Source organism: Gopherus evgoodei, chromosome 4 (assembly GCF_007399415.2).
Source record: "Gopherus evgoodei ecotype Sinaloan lineage chromosome 4, rGopEvg1_v1.p, whole genome shotgun sequence".
Classification (NCBI taxonomy): Eukaryota; Metazoa; Chordata; order Testudines; family Testudinidae; genus Gopherus; species Gopherus evgoodei.
The window spans coordinates 151,714,203-151,725,472 of NC_044325.1; positions in this window are offsets into that span (position 1 = coordinate 151,714,203).

Consider the following 11,270-nt stretch of genomic DNA (forward strand, 5'->3'; position numbering starts at 1 on the left):
CCCTCCACCTGCATCCCACCCCCTGCACCCCCGACATTTATACCCCCCCACTCCATGCACCCCCCTCCCATGCACCCTCCCAATCCATGCACCCCCTCCACCTGCATCCCACCCCCTGCACCCCCCGACATTTATACCCCCCCACTCCATGCACCCTCCCAATCCATGCACCCCCTCCACCTGCATCCCACCCCCTGCACCCCCCGACATTTATACCCCCCCACTCCATGCACCCCCCTCCCCTGCACGCCCCCACCATATTTGTATCACCCCCCGCACCCTCCACCCCCTCCATCTCTCTGCACCCGCCGTACCGCCACCCCGGCCCCCACTCGCAGGGGCTCGCGCGGCAGCGTCCGGCCCCACGTGCTCTGGGGCGCCCCTGGCCGCGCTCGTCCCGGCACCAGGCCCCCCCGGCAGGTACCGCAGGGCCGAGTCTCACCGGGCAGCTCCTCGGACACCGCGGGGTCAAACCGCCCGCTTGCCCTCAACAAAGATGGCCTCTGCGCCAGCCTCTCCGACCGCCCCAGGCGCCTTCCGCCCCGGAACAACATGGCGGAATAAGCCCCGCCTCCCGACGCTAACAGCCAATCAGATCACGGGAGGGCGAGGTGAGGCGCAGACGCGCCCCCTTGCTGGACCCTCCCTCTTCGCTGTTGGGCTGGGCTTGGAGCCTGCTGCCTCCTGGTGGGCACGTGGGGAGGGAGCTTGGGCAGAGGGTCTGGGGCAGTGATCCAGGCCTGAAACACCTGACCATTCAGAGCCCTCCCCTTTCCAGGGGACCCCCCCCCAGTGCCCCCTCACTCCCAGCCCTGCTGCCTGGCCTCTGGGAATCACACCCCCTCCCCACACTCCCCCCAGTACCCCTCACTCCCTCCCAGCCCTGCTCCCTGGCCTCTGGGAATCACACCCCCTCCCCACACCCCCCCGTACCCTCACTCCCTCCCAGCCCTGCTGCCTGGCCTCTGGGAATCACACCCCCCTCCCCACAACCACCCCAGTGCCCCCTCACTCCCTCCCAGCCCTGCTGCCTGGCCTCTGGGAATCACACCCCCTCTCCAGGGACCCCCCCAGTGCCCCCTCATTCCCAACCCTGCTGCAGGCCTCTGGGAATCCCACCACCTACCCACAACCCCCCTAGTGCCCTCTCACTTCCCCCCAACCCTGCTGCAGGCCTCTGGGAATCACACCCCCTCCCCAGTGCCCCCTCCCTCCCAGCCCTGCTGCCTGGCCTCTGGGAATCCCACCCCCTCCTCACAGCCCCCCTAGTGCCCTCTCACTTCCCCCCAACCCTGCTGCAGGCCTCTGGGAATCCCACCGCCTACCCACAACCCCCGCCCCCCCCCAGTGCCCTCTCACTTCCTCCCCAGCCCTGCTGCTGGTCTCTGGGAATCCCGCCCCCTCCCCACAACCCCCCTAGTGCCCTCTCACTCCTCCCAGCCCTGCTGCCTGGCCTCTGGGAATCACACCCCCTCCCCACAACCCCCCTAGTGCCCTCTCACTCCCTCCCAGCCCTGCTGCCTGGCCTCTGGGAATCCCACCCCCTCCCCACAACCACCCCAGTGCCCCCTCACTCCCTCCCAGCCCTGCTGCCTGGCCTCTGGGAATCACACCCCCTCCCCACAACCCCCCCAGTGCCCCCTCACTCTCTCCCAGCCCTGCTGCCTGGCCTCTGGGAATCCCACCCCCTCCTCACAGCCCCCCTAGTGCCCTTTCACTTCCCCCCAACCCTGCTGCAGGCCTCTGGGAATCCCACCACCTACCCACAACCCCCGCCCCCCCCAGTGCCCCCTCACTCTCTCCCAGCCCTGCTGCTTGGCCTCTGGGAATCCCACCCCCTCCTCACAGCCCCCCTAGTGCCCTCTCACTCCTCCCAGCCCTGCTGCCTGGCCTCTGGGAATCACACCCCCTCCCCACAACCCCCCCAGTACCCCTCACTCCCTCCCAGCCCTGCTGCCTGGCCTCTGGGAATCCTACCCCCTCCTCACAGCCCCCCTAGTGCTCTCTCACTTCCCCCCAACCCTGCTGCAGGCCTCTGGGAATCCTACCCCCTCCCCACAACCCCACCAGTGCCCCCTTACTTCCTCCCAGCCCTGCTGCTGGCATCTGGGAATCCCACCCCCTCCCCACAACCCCTCCAATGCCCTCTCACTTCCCCGCAGCCCTGCTGCTGGCCTCTGGGAATCCCACTCTCTCCCCACAACCGGCCAGTGCCCTCTTACTTCCCCCCAGCCCTGCTGCTGGCCTCTGGGAATCCTATCCCCCAGCCCACAAACCCCACCTCTGGGAGCCCCTTCACCTCTCCCCAGCCCTGCTGCCAGCCTCTGGGAATCTCACCCCCTTCCCCACAACCCAACCCCTGGGAACCCCCTCACGTCCCCCACAGAACCCTGCTGCCTGACCTCTGGGAATCACATCCTGGGAGTCCCCTGAGCCCCCCTCTCCCCGAGAACTGTTCTTGCAGAAACCCCACCCGTTCCTGATCAGGCCCTGCAGCTCTCAAGCCCCTGCCACCCATGGCAAGGCTCAGCATGGAAACTGTGGCTGATCCCCCACAGACAGGGCCTGCTCCCACTGATTTAGCAGATGCTGCTGACTAGCCATAGATCCTCTGGGCATATGGCATCCTGCTCCTGCCAAATCGCTCCTCTGAGCAGCTGCTGCTGGGCTGAGCAGACCCCTGAGATCAAGTTCCTGCCTTCTGGACTGGCTCCTGCTCCTTGTCCCTGCTTCCTCACACTAACTCTAGTTACTGACCGACTGGGACCCTTGGTGTGATTCCTGACTATGACCCTGACTCTACTCTGGGCTCCAGCTCCTAGGTCAGACTGCTGACATTATGTGCCCTGACACCCTTAGGAACTCTGTCCCTGGGAACCTACCTGCTTTCCCTGAGAAGTCCTCCTCCCCTCTGGGAATTGTGTCCCTGCCTCCCAGGAACCCTGCTGTGGCAGTTCCTGTGGAATCTAGGAGTCTGAGTCATCCTGTTACCCCTCCCACACACACACCCCTAGTGAGAGGGAGTCTTGCCTGTGGTGGGTGGGTGTCAGCCCCCTAACACCACCAGCCTTTCAGGCACCCAAACCCTCTCCTCTGGGCTATGCCAGCTGCCCTTTCAGTGGAGAAGCACATGGTGATTGCTGTGTGGAAGCTGGCAACTCCAGACTACTGGACTCCAGACTCCTGTTGGTCACGAATCAGTTTGGCATTGGGAAGTCAACCACTGGGGCTGCAGTAACACAAGTGTGCAGGGCCATTAATTGCATCCTGCTACGAAGGACTGTGACTCTTGGCAATGTGCTTGAAATATTAGATGGCTTTTCAGAAGGTCTAGATAATACTTAGTCCTGCCAGGGGGACAGGGGACTGGACTAGATTGCCTCTTGAGTTCCCTTCCAGTCCTATGATTTATGAAATGGGATTCCCATTTCCCATGGGTGAAAGATGGCACACATATTCAGTTTTGTCCCACAGACCATCTTGCGATGGAGTATATCAGTAGAAAGGGATACTTCTCTATGGTATTACAGGCACTTGTAGTTCACTATGAGCATTTCACTGACATCAACACAGGGTGGTTCGGGAAGGTGCATGATGCACACATCTTCAGGAACACTGGCCTGTACAGATAGCTCCAAGCAGGGCCTTTCTTTCCAGACCAGAAGACTCCAGTGGGGAATATTGAAATGCCCATAGTGATCCTGGGAGACCTAGGCTACTCCTTGGTCCTGTGGCTCATGAAGCCTTACACAGGAAACCCGGACAGAAGAAGCAAGAAGAGCTTCAACAATAAGTTGAGCAGGTGCAGACTGACCATAGAATGAGCCTTTGACAGATTAAAAGCGCGCTGGTGCTGCCTTTATGACAGGTTAGACCTAAATGAAGAAAATATTCTTGTGGTCATAGCTGCCTGCTGCACACTCCATAATATTTGCAAAGTGGACTGAGGGATATAAACAGCAGCTAAAAGAGCTAATCTGAACAGCTAGATTAATTGGTGTCAGTTTAGGGAAGTCTGGCTATTGGGCTACAGGGTCGGTCAGTTTATGCCTCATTGCGTGTGGTAGCTCAGTGTATTATTGAAATCGCCTCTCCAGAATAATCACATGCTCCAAGGTAAACACAACCCAACATGGATTATTTTTTCAAGCTCATGGGGGGGGGGTGTATTATAACCTTAGTCCCAGATTTGGACCTTAGCGTCCAAAATATGGGGGTTAGCATGAAAACCTCCAAGCTTAGTTACCAGCTTGGACCTGGTACCTGCTGCCACCACCCAAAAAATTAGAGTGTTTTGGGGCACTCTGGTCCCCCTGAAAAACCTTCCCTGGGGACCCCAAGACCCAAATCCCTTGAGTCTCACAACAAAGGGAAATAATCCTTTTTCCCTTCCCCCCTCCAGGTGCTCCTGGAGAGATACACAGACACAAGCTCTGTGAAACTACACAGAGACTCCCCCCTCTCTGTTCCCAATCCTGGAAACAAAAAGTACTTTCCTATTCCCCTCAGAGGGAATGCAAAATCAGGCTAGCAATCCAACACACAGATCTCCCCGGTTTCTTCCTCCCACCAATTCCCTGGTGAGTATAGACTCAATTTCCCTGAAGTAAAGAAAACTTCAACAGGTCTTAAAAGAAAGCTTTATATAAAAAGAAAGAAAAATACATACAAATGTGCTCTCTGTATTAAGATGATACAACACAGGGTCAATTGCTTAAAAGAATATTGAATAAACAGCCTTATTCAAAAAGAAGACAAATCAAAGCATTCCAGCACTTATATTCATGCAAATACCAAAGAAAAGAAAACCATAGAACTTACTATCTGATCTTTTTGTCCTTACACTTAGAAACAGAAGATTAGAAAGTAGAACTACTTCTCCAAAGCTCAGAGAAAGCAGGCAGGCAGACAAAAGACTCAGACACACAATTCCCTCCACCCAAAGTTGAAAAAATCCGGTTTCCTGATTGGTTCTCTGGTCAGGTGTTTCAGGTGAAAGAGACATTAACCCTTAGCTATCTGTTTATGACACGCCCCCCAAATTGCAGACAGTGGGGAAGCTCACTGGCGGCAATTTCCTTCTAGAACTTGAAAATAAACAGGTTAATACAACACATGCACCTTTACATATACTACTAAGTATATAACTAACAGACTTTTACATTTTAAGAACACTTTTTAACTACTGGATTCTGGGAAACTCTCACGGGAGAGTGCATCAGCAACTTTGTTAGAAGCTCCTGTGATGTGTTGAATTTCAAAATTAAAATCTTGGAGAGCTAAACTCCAACGAAGAAGTTTTTTGTTGTTCCCCTTGGCAGTATGAAGCCACTTTAGTGCAGCATGGTCAGTTTGTAGTTTGAACCGCCGTCCCCAAACATATGGGCGTAGCTTTTCCAGGGCGTACACAATGGCATAGCATTCCTTTTCACTGACTGACCAGTGACTTTCCCTCTCAGACAGTTTCTTGCTGAGAAACACGACAGGATGGAAGTTGTGATCTGTTGCTTCCTGCATGAGCACTGCTCCTATACCACGCTCAGATGCATCCGTGGTTACTAGGAATGGCTTGTCAAAGTCCAGGGCCCTGAGCACAGGGTCAGACATGAGCGTTGCCTTAAGCTGGGTAAAGGCCTTTTGACACTTATTAGTCCACTTAACGGCATTTGGCTGGGTCTTTTTGGTCAGGTCGGTCAATGGGGCAGCGATTTGGCTGTAGTGTGGTACAAATCGCCTGTAGTATCCGGCCAAGCCTAAGAAGGATTGGACCTGTTTCTTTGACCTTGGGACAGGCCACTTTTGGATAGCATCCACCTTGGCCTGTAGGGGGTTTATGGTTCCTCGACCCACCTGGTGCCCCAGGTAAGTTACTCTGTTTTGGCCTATTTGACACTTTTTGGCCTTAACAGTTAGTCCTGCCTGCCTGATGCGCTCAAAGACCTTTTCCAGGTGTAGTAGGTGTTCGGGCCAGGAGTCTGAAAAAATAGCCACATCATCGAGGTAGGCAACTGCAAATTCTCCCAGTCCAGCTAGTAGACCATCTACCAGCCTCTGGAAGGAGGCGGGTGCATTTCGAAGGCCGAAAGGAAGGACATTGAATTCATACACCCCCGCATGGGTGACGAATGCTGACCTCTCCTTGGCAGGTTCATCTAGTGGTACTTGCCAGTACCCCTTGGTTAAGTCTATTGTAGAGATGAACTGGGCACGTCCCAACTTCTCCAATAGCTCATCGGTGCGTGGCATTGGATAGTTGTCCGGATGAGTTACCGCATTTAGCTTACGGCAGTCCACGCAAAAGCGTATTTCCCCATCTGGTTTGGGTACCAGAACCACTGGAGATGCCCATGCACTGGTAGATGAGCGGATTATACCCATCTGTAGCATTTTCTGGATCTCCCGTTCTATAGCAGCTTGGGCATGAGGAGACACTCGGTAGGGTGGGGTTCTGATTGGGTGAGCATTACCTGTATCAATGGAGTGGTATGCCCGTTCAGTCCGTCCTGGGGTGTCTGAGAACAATGCGGCGAAGCTAGTGCACAGCTCCTTGATTTGTTGCCGCTGCAGACGTTCCAGGGTGGTTGAGAGGTTCACCTCTTCCACGCCACCGTCTTTTTTTCCGTCGTAGTAGACACCGTCAGGCCACTCAGCATCATCTCCCTGGACTGTAAACTGACAAACCTGTAAGTCTCTGGAATAGAAAGGCTTGAGAGAATTAACATGGTACACTTTAGGCTTTAGTGAGGAATTGGGAAATGCTATGAGGTAGTTTACAGCTCCCAGGCGCTCTTGGACCGTGAATGGCCCTTCCCATGATGCTTCCATCTTATGGGCCTGTTGCGCCTTCAAGACCATAACCTGGTCTCCTACCTTGAAGGACCGATCTCTGGCATGTCTGTCATACCAGGCCTTTTGCTCTTTTTGAGCATCCTTTAGGTTCTCTCTAGCAAGGGCTAAAGAGTGTCGGAGGGTGCTTTGTAGGCTGCTTACAAAGTCCAGAATGTTAGTTCCTGGAGAAGGCGTAAACCCCTCCCATTGCTGCTTCACCAACTGTAATGGCCCCTTAACCTCGTGACCATACACAAGTTCAAACGGTGAAAACCCTAAACTGGGATGTGGTACAGCCCTGTAGGCAAACAGCAACTGCTGCAACACTAGGTCCCAATTATTGGAGAATTCGTTGATGAATTTTTGTATCATGGCCCCCAAAGTTCCATTGAACCTTTCCACCAGGCCATTGGTTTGATGGTGGTACGGGGTGGCAACCAAGTGATTCACCCCATGAGTTTCCCACAGTTTTTCCATGGTCCCTGCCAGGAAATTAGACCCTGAATCTGTAAGGATGTCAGAGGGCCAACCTACCCTGGCAAAGATGTCTGTTAGGGCCAGGCACACAGTGTTAGCCCTGGTGTTGCCTAGAGCGACTGCTTCTGGCCATCGGGTAGCAAAGTCCACTAAATTCAGTACATACTGCTTTCCTCTGGGCGTCTTTTTTGGGAAAGGGCCCAGAATATCCACAGCTACTTGCTGAAATGGGACCTCAATTATGGGGAGTGGCTGGAGAGGGGCCTTGACCTGGTCTTGAGGCTTTCCCACTCTTTGGCATACCTCACAAGACCGGACATACTTGGCAACGTCCTTGCCCATCCCCTCCCAGTGGAAGGACTTCCCCAACCTGTCCTTGGTTCTGTTTACCCCAGCATGCCCACTGGGATGATCATGGGCTAAGCTTAAGAGCTTCCCCCGGTACTTAGTTGGAACCACCAACTGTTTTTGCGGCTGCCATTCTTCCCGGTGTCCACCAGAAAGAATTTCCTTGTATAAAAGTCCTTGGTCTATAACAAACCGGGATCGATTAGAAGAGCTGAGAGGCGGTGGGGTGCTCCGTGCCGCCGCCCACGCTTTCTGAAGGCTGTCATCTGCTTCCTGCTCAGTCTGGAACTGTTCCCTTGAGGCTGGGGTCACCAGTTCTTCCTCAGACTGTGGACTTGGGCTTGGTCCCTCTGGAAGCGATGTAGGTGATGGGGTTGTTTCCGTTGCTGGTGAACCGCTCTCCGCTGGTGCACCTGAGGGTATTTCAGGCTCTGGCTGAGCCTTTTGGGTATGGCTGTCTTTTGCTTCTGCCAGTTCTGGCTCGCTGGCGCCCACTGGCGTTGAGTTTGAAGATGGGGTTGCAATTGCTGGTGCTGGTTGCTGTTCCAGTTCCGGGCCTGGGACTGGAGATGCTGTGGCTGTTTCAGTGGTAAGCATGGAATCCGGGTCCACTACCTCTGTCTGGGTCTCTGGTAACACAGACGGGGCCTCTGTGGACGGCTCAGGAACAGGAATGGGTCTGGAAGCTTGCCTGGTTTGGCTACGTGTAACCATTCCCACTCCCTTGGCCCGCCTCACCTGGTTGGCCAAGTCTTCCCCCAGTAGCATGGGGATAGGATAATTGTCATAGACTGCAAAAGTCCACATTCCTGACCAGCCTTTGTACTGGACAGGCAGTTGAGCTGTAGGCAAGTCTACAGCTTGTGACATGAAGGGGTAAATTGTAACTTTGGCCTTTGGGTTGATGAATTTAGGGGCAACGAAGGATTGGTGGATAGCTGACACTTGTGCCCCCGTGTCTCTCCACGCAGTAACCTTCTTTCCGCCCACTCTCAAATTTTCCCTTCGCTCCAAGGGTATTTGAGTGGCATCCGGGCCTGGGGATCTTTGGGGTGATGGTGGTGTAATGAATTGCACTCACATGGTGTTCTTGGGACAGTTGGCCTTGATATGTCCCAGTTCATTACACTTAAAGCATCTTCCATTTGATGGGTCACTGGGCCGAGGTGAGTTACTGGAGACTGGTGAGGTTGAAGGGTAGGGTATCTGTGGCTTTACTTGGGTGGTATGTGGGGTCTTTGGCTGTCCTCGGTTGTAGGGTTTATGGTCTGTGTGCCCCCTGTGGTAATCGTTCCCCTTGACAGTAGCTTTCTTGCTTTCTGCCAGTTTCATCCATTTGGCTCCAATCTCCCCCGCCTCAGCGATATCTTTGGGTTTTCCATCTTGTATGTACCGTGTGATGTCTTCAGGAACACCATCCAAGAACTGCTCCATTTGTATGAGGAGGTTCAGTTCTTCCAAGGTTTGAACGTTGTTTCCTGTTAGCCAGGCCTCATAGTTTTTTGCAATGTAGTAGGTGTGTTTGGGAAATGACACCTCTGGTTTCCACTTTTGGGTTCTGAAGCGCCGACGGGCATGATCTGGGGTTATCCCCATCCTGTATCTGGCCTTGGTTTGAAAAAGTTTATAGTCATTCATTTGCTGCTTAGGCATTTCAGCTGCCACCTCTGCTAAAGGCCCACTGAGTTGTGGCCTTAATTCTACCATGTACTGGTCTTCGGGGATGCTATACCCAAGACAGGCTCTTTCAAAATTTTCCAAGAAGGCCTCGGTGTCATCACCTGCCTTGTAGGTGGGAAATTTTCTGTGCTGTGGAGCAATAATTGGCGCCGGGTTGTTAGGGGTGGCTGGCACATGCAGCCCAGCTTTTGCCAAGTCCAGTTCATGTTTTCTCTGTTTTTCCTTCTCTTCATTCTCTTTTTGTTGTTTTTCCATTTCTTTTTGTTGTTTTTCCATTTCTTGGCGGTAGGCCACCTCTTTTTCTTCTAGTTTTCTTTTGTGTGCTGCCTCTTGGGCTGCCTGTTCTCTTTGGAAGGCTGCCAGTTTCATGCTTTCTTCCTTTTCTTTCATCTCCATCTGTCGCCTGTGTTCAGCTTCTTTGATTTGTTCTTCGGCGTCTATTTTTGTCTTAGAAGTCATGGTTCCTGTTTTCTTGTGTTGGGGTGCCCTCCGGTGTTTATCTTCTGAACTGCAGGCTTTGTTCCCTCCTGAAGTCTGCCTAGCAACAGTGCTTTTTTCCCTTTCTCTCTCTAGCTAATGTTCAATGAAGGGAAACTAGAAAAATCACTTTATTTGCATGCATATAAGTGCTGGTACTTGCCTCCTAATGGGAGGGCTATTGCATGACAAAAGACCCTTAACAGTCTGGTAATGGCTTCTTGCTTATTATGCAAGCCACAAACTGCCAGAGAGAGCAGAAAAAAAATTCTGTCTGGTTCCCTTTTAAAACCAACTGTTTCTCTCTCTGCTAAAAAGCCCTTAGCAGAGAAAAGAAAAATATAATATTCCTACTGGCTTCTGGATTCTGTCTATATCCCACCACTGCACACCATATCATAACCTTAGTCCCAGATTTGGACCTTAGCGTCCAAAATATGGGGGTTAGCATGAAAACCTCCAAGCTTAGTTACCAGCTTGGACCTGGTACCTGCTGCCACCACCCAAAAAATTAGAGTGTTTTGGGGCACTCTGGTCCCCCTGAAAATCCTTCCCTGGGGACCCCAAGACCCAAATCCCTTGAGTCTCACAACAAAGGGAAATAATCCTTTTTCCCTTCCCCCCTCCAGGTGCTCCTGGAGAGATACACAGACACAAGCTTTGTGAAACTACACAGAGACTCCCCCCTCTCTGTTCCCAATCCTGGAAACAAAAAGTACTTTCCTATTCCCCTCAGAGGGAATGCAAAATCAGGCTAGCAATCCAACACACAGATCTCCCCGATTTCTTCCTCCCACCAATTCCCTGGTGAGTATAGACTCAATTTCCCTGAAGTAAAGAAAACTTCAACAGGTCTTAAAAGAAAGCTTTATATAAAAAGAAAGAAAAATACATACAAATGTGCTCTCTGTATTAAGATGATACAACACAGGGTCAATTGCTTAAAAGAATATTGAATAAACAGCCTTATTCAAAAAGAAGACAAATCAAAGCATTCCAGCACTTATATTCATGCAAATACCAAAGAAAAGAAAACCATAGAACTTACTATCTGATCTTTTTGTCCTTACACTTAGAAACAGAAGATTAGAAAGTAGAACTACTTCTCCAAAGCTCAGAGAAAGCAGGCAGGCAGACAAAAGACTCAGACACACAATTCCCTCCACCCAAAGTTGAAAAAATCCGGTTTCCTGATTGGTTCTCTGGTCAGGTGTTTCAGGTGAAAGAGACATTAACCCTTAGCTATCTGTTTATGACAGGGTGTGTAGGACAGGCACAGGATTTTTGAATGTTGGTGTGCGTGTGTGAGATGCTGGCTGTGTATCCCTGATTTGGGGGGAAGTTGCCAAGCGCAGATCCCAGAGCAGTTTCAATTTCTCCCAAAAGGGCTCTGGAAAAGACATGCGGGACAAGCCACTGAAGAAACTCCCCAGGGGGCAGAGGAAGGGATGTTTCTGAGT